The following is a 6,000-nucleotide window of genomic DNA, read 5'->3' as shown; positions in this document are numbered from 1 at the left end:
TTGCCTGAAGTGCAGTAAAAAAAGAAACAAATAGATGTGTGGCATTAACAGAGTTAATTATAGATGCAGATTAAAAGGCAAGATTAAGTAGTGGAAGAAAAGCAGAGAGTCACCTTCGGCCCAGACCCGCCAAGCAGCAGTGGTCAGTCACCTAGCAACAAGTTTCCTATCCCCGCTGTGCTCTTTAATTCAGCAAATCTGCTCAGGATGGCAGGCTGTTCTCCTGACAAAACGCATTATGTAGGAGACGGAGGGATACAAAAATCCACTGTACACAGCACTCTGCTCCCTATTGACCACTGATCCTTTCTCTCAATCCACAAAAGAGGTTCACATAATGCCCTGAAAGGAGAAGAGTCTCCACAGAGAAAACATTTGCTTGTAATTGAGATTGACTACATAATGAAAATGATGTTCTTTTTAAAATTCTGCTTGTTGAGGCCACACTTTTGTCTCCTGGCACTCAAAACACATCCCTGCTGAGAAAAGGGGCAAACATTGTAAAAACTCAAAACTGTGATTTTTTTTCTTTTCTTTGCATTGAAAATACCCATTCTATAACAAAATGGCCAGGTCTCTCTCCTTAGAACTTAAACAAGTGATAAGAAGGTAAACAGGAAAACTTCTATTCAGAGTTGCTCTCACAAATGCTTGCTTTGCTGAAGGCACACAGGCAATACATGCTCATTCATTTGCAAAACAACTGGGCAAAAATAGTCGAGAGAATTTGGATTTCTTGATTGTGCCCTCTGTGAAGAGACCATAAATTGCTGGTCAAAACTCAAGTCACCATTTCAAACACCCATTAAAATTTTAACCTGGCTCAGAGACAGGAGTAAAGACAAGCAGAGAATAGAATAGCTCATTTTCTTAATCTAGACGACACTATTCAAGGGCTTAGGTTGATTTCCTATAAATGATTGTGTTAGGATCTTTGAGAGGACTGCTCCAGTATAGTCACAGTTGTTTTAAAGCCAGGTCATTAAATTAATTAACTTTGAAATAAAACTAAAATTATTTTTAAATAGATTAGCAAACATAATATATCTGACTGCATTACTATATTTCTAGGGATTTTATCATAAAAAATAACATGACTTTTACAAAACATAAGTGATTTCCCACACATTAACGAAATGCTCTTAGCAAAACATGCATTCAACAAACTTTTATGAAACACTGCCTATAGCAGGCACTGTTATAGATGCTGGGGTTCCAGACATGAAAAATAGAGAATCCTAGCCCTCAAGAAAAACTGAGGAGTAACATACAATTACAGCATGGTGTGGAGGATGTTGATATAGAATTGGGTACATAAGGGAACACCCTGAGTGATTTATGGCCCAGAATGTGGGGAATGTAGGAGGATGTTGTCCATACTGGCTAGATATTCTGAAAGAATGACATCAGAGCTAATCCCTAATCTGGTTAGAGATTGTCCAAGTGAAAGAGAAGTTCTGGCAAAGAGAATATTGTACAAAGATTCTAAAAAAGAGAAAGATCATGGTGCTTTGAGTGACAGAGAAGTTCGATAGGGTGGGAGGCTGGAAGTGCAGATGTATTAGAGGACCATATCATTTATAGACTTGTATGCCAGGCTAAGAATTTTATTTATTTGTTTATTGATTTTGTTTTATTTTTTAAATTTTTTTAAAGATTGTATTTATTTATGAGAGACACACGGCGGGGGGGGGGGGGAGGTGGTGAGAAGCAGGCTCCATGCAGGATGTCCGACTTGGGACTTGATCCCAAGTCTCGATTCACCCTGGGCTGCAGGCAGCGCTAAACCGCTGAGCCCCCAGGTTGCCCTGTTTTTTGTTTTATTGAGAAATAATTGATATTCATCTTGATATAAGGCATGCAGCATGATTATTTGATTACATATATTGTGAAATGATTACCACAATAGGTTTAGCTAACACTCATCTTCCCATATAGATACAATTTAAAAAAGGATAAAGAATAAAGGGGAAAATGTTCTCCTTATCATAAGGACTCTTAGGATTTACTCTCTTAACAGTTTTCCAATATATCATACAGCAGTGTTAGTAGTAATCATCATGTTGCACATTACATCCCTCATGTTTTTTTATCTTATAAGAATTTTTACCTTGACCACCTTCCTCTAACCACCCTCTACTCCCAGCCTATTAATTAAAATCTGATTTCTTCTGAGTTTTGTTTTTTCAGACTCCACATATAAATGAGATTATAGAGTATTTGTCTTTCTCTGTCTGACATATTTCATTCAGCATAACGGTCCATCCATGTTATTGCAAATGGTAAGATTTCCTCATTTTTATGTCTTAATAATATTCTTTTTCAATTTTTTTGGTCCTCTTTGATTTTGGGGGGAAGAGCTTGAGAAGGATTGGTGTTAATTTTTCTTTATATGTTTGAAGCCATCTGGTCCTGGGATTTTCTTTTTGGGGAGATTTTTTAAATTTATGATTTAATTTCCTTACTAGCAATTGTTCAGTTCAGATATTCTATTTCTTCCTGGTTCAGTCTTTTGTAAGTTGTAAGGAGCTCAACTCCTGCTGAGCAGGGAGCCTGACTTGGGGCTCAATTCTACCTGAGATCATGATCTGAGCTGAAGGAAGACTCTTAACCAACTGAGCTGCCCAGGTGCCCCAAGTTGTAGGTTTCTAAGAATTTTTTCATTTCTTCTAGATTGTCCAGAAGTCAGTTGTTTGGCATGTACATTATTCCTAATAGCCTCTCTTTGTTTGGCATGTACATTATTCCTAATAGCCCCTTGAATTTCTGTGATATCAATTGTAATGTCTCCTTTTTCATTTATAATTTTGTTGGTTTGGGTCCTTTCCCCTGGTTAGTCTAGTTAAGGATTTGTCAATTTTGTTTTTTTCAAAGAACCAACTCTTAGTTTCGTCAATCTTTTCTGTTGTTTTTCTGTTCTCTATTTCATTCATTTCTACTCTAATCTTTAGAATTTCTTTTCTTCTCCAAACCTTGTCTCAGTTTGATCTTTTTCTAGCTTCTTAAGATATAGAGTTAGGTTACTCATTTGGGCTCTTTCTTGCTTCTCAATGTACATATTTATTGCTATGAACTTCCCTCTTAGAACTGCTTTTGCTATATCCCATAAAGTACCAGTATGTTCCATTTCCATTTTCATTTATTTCAAGAAATTTTATTTCCCCTTTAATTTCTTCTTGATCCATTGGTTGTGTAGGAGAATGTTGTTTAATTTCCACATGTTCATAAATTTTTCCTTTTGTTATTGATTTCTAGTGTATGCCATTGTGGTCAGAGAAGATATTCGGTATGATTTCAATCTTCTTGACTTTATTGACACTTATTTTGTGAACAAACATATGATCTATCCTAGAAAATGTTTTGTGTTTCACATTTGAGAAAAATGTGTGTTGTCCTGTTCTGTATGTCTGTTAAATCCATTTAGTCTATAGTGTTGTTCAAATCCACTGTTTCTTTATTGATTCTCTGAGTGATCTCTCCATTGCTGAAAGAAGGGTATTACAGTCCCCAATTATTATTGTATTGCTGTTTATTTCTCCTTTTAGCTCTGTTAGTTTTTATTTATATATTTTAGGTGCTCTAATATTGAGCACATAAATATTTACAGTTATATCTGCTTAATGTATTGACACCTTTATTATTACATAATGACCTTCTTTGTCTCTTTTTACTTATTTGCTTGTTTGGCTTTAGAAAGAGGGGCAGAGAGAGAGAGGAAGGGCAGAGGGAGAAAAAAAATCCCAAGCAAGCCTGACACAAGGCTCAATTCCACAATCTTGAGACCATGACACAAGATGAAATCAAGCTTAACTGACTGAGTCACACAGGCACCTTACTTTTTACCATTTTTAGTTTAAAGTCTAAGTATAGCTACTCCTGGTTTTGTTTGGGCTACCATTTGCTTGAAATGTGTATTTCCCCCTTTTACTCTCAGTCTATGTGTGTCTTTAAACCTAATGTCTCTTGTAGGCAGCATATTGTTTGATCTTGTTTTTTATCCATTGAGCCATTCTATGTCTTTTGATTGGAGAACTTAATCCATTTATGTTTAAAATAATTATCAATAGGTAAGAACTTATTATTACCATTTTTTAAATTGTTTTCTTGTTTTCTATATATATTGTTTCTTGTTTCTTATCCGTCTGTCTTTTTCTGTGTTTTGATGTATTTTGATATCAGTATGCTTTGAGTTCTCTATCTTGTTCTTTTATCTAATTACTACAAGATTTTCCCTTGTGGTTACCATGAGGTTTACATAAAATATTTTAAACTTATAACATCCTATTTTAAACTGATAACAACTTAGCCTCAATAGAATTTGTATACTTAACACTTTTACTTCTCCTCACATTAGGTTACTGTGGTTACAATTTACATGGTTTTTATTATGTAACTAATAACAGATTGTCTTATTTGTGATTATTTTTGCTGTTTTTTTTTAACTTTTAGAGTTGTGAGTTCAGCAACTATTACCATATTGAAGAATCCAACTGCGACTGTGTATTTACCACTACCAGTAAGTATTCAGAGATTTACACTACCTTTCTGTGTTTTTTATGATGTTAATTAGCATTCTTTTACTTCCACTCAAGAAAACTCTCTTTAGCATATCTTATAAGGCAAGTCTGGTGGTAATTAACTCCTTCAGCTTTTGCCTGGTCAGGAAAGTCTTTATCCCTCCTTTGTTTCTGAAGGACAGCTTTGCCAGGTGTAGAATTCTTGGTTGAGTTATTTACTTTCAATATTTTGAATATGTCATGCCATTCTCTTCTACTGGCATGAAAAGTTTCTGTTGAGAAATCTGCTGATAGTCTCATGGGGTTTCCCTTGTATGTAACTTCTCTTTTTTTCTCTAGCTGCTCTTAAAATTCTTTCTTTGTCTTTGACTTTTTTAAAGATTTATTTATTTATTTTAGAGAGAAAGAATGTGCACAAGCAGGGGTAGGGGCAGAGGGAGACAAAGAGAGAGGCAGAGAAGCAGACTCCCTGCTGAGCATGGGGCCCAATGCGAGGCTCAATCCCAGGACCTGAGATCATGACCTGAGCAGAAACCAAGAGCTGGAGCCCCAACTGACTATGCCACCCAGGTTCCCCTGTCTTTGACTTTTGACATTTAATGTAATGTGCCTTGGTGTGACTCTGTTCTGGTTCAACCTATTTGGGATCCTTTGGGCCTCATGGATCCAGATATTCATTTCTTTTCCCAGGTTTAGGAAGTTTTCAGCCATTATTATTTTAAATATATTCTCTGTCTCTTTCTCTTCTCCTTCTGGAATTCCTATAGTGTAAATATTGTTTCTTTTCATTGTGTCCTATAATTCCTGTGGATTTCTTCAATCTTTTAAAATTCTTTTTTCTTTTTGGTGCTCTGACTGTGTAGTTTCCAATGTCCTATCCTCCAGAACACTGATTCTTTCTTCTGCATGGTCATGCCCACTTTTGAAATTCTCTATTGAATTCTTCAGTCTAGTTATTATATTCTTCAACTCTAGGATTTTTGGAGTTTTTGTTTGTTTGCTTTTGTTTTTGATGGTTGCTATTTCCTTGTCAAACTTCTTGATTTATTCACTTATTTTCTTTCTTAATTTCACTTAGTTGTCTATGTTTTCTTGGAGTTCACAAAACTTCCTTAAGAGGATTATTCTGAATTCTTTGACAGTTCACAGATCTCTGTTTCTTTAGGGTTGATTATTATTAACTTTAATAGTTTCCTTTGATAGTATTGTATTTTACCTGATTTCTTTGTAATCCTTGATTCCTTATATTGTTATTTTCACATTTGGATAATGAGGCTTCTCTTTCAGACTTTGCAGGTTTGCTTGGGCAGAGACAATTCTTCACTGGCTGGCTCAGTTTGGTTTCTGGTTATGTCGGCTGGTAATCTTTGACTAGGTAAAGTCCAGTATTATAGTCTACTTTTGGATGTGGCAACTGTTTGACTTTTGAGGACAGGACATGGGGGTGTGCCATTGGGTAAAAACAGCTGGAGAAAAACTGCAG

General features: G+C 35.6%; 1 long non-coding RNA gene across 1 annotated transcript in view; it reads left to right on the top strand.

Annotated features, from left to right (window-relative positions):
- Window positions 1–565: 565 nt before the first annotated feature.
- The window catches only part of LOC144319927 (uncharacterized), a 29,921-nt gene continuing 24,486 nt past the window's right edge, over window positions 566–6,000 (top strand). Inside the window, exons 1-2 of the long non-coding RNA XR_013385573.1 lie at window positions 566–609; window positions 4,450–4,516. This is a non-coding gene — a long non-coding RNA (uncharacterized LOC144319927). The remainder of the gene's footprint in view (window positions 610–4,449; window positions 4,517–6,000) is intronic.

Source organism: Canis aureus, chromosome 9, assembly GCF_053574225.1.
Source record: "Canis aureus isolate CA01 chromosome 9, VMU_Caureus_v.1.0, whole genome shotgun sequence".
In the NCBI taxonomy this organism is placed as follows: Eukaryota; Metazoa; Chordata; class Mammalia; order Carnivora; family Canidae; genus Canis; species Canis aureus.
Note: the sequence above shows the minus strand (reverse complement) of the source record. Positions and strands in the feature narration are given on the sequence as shown.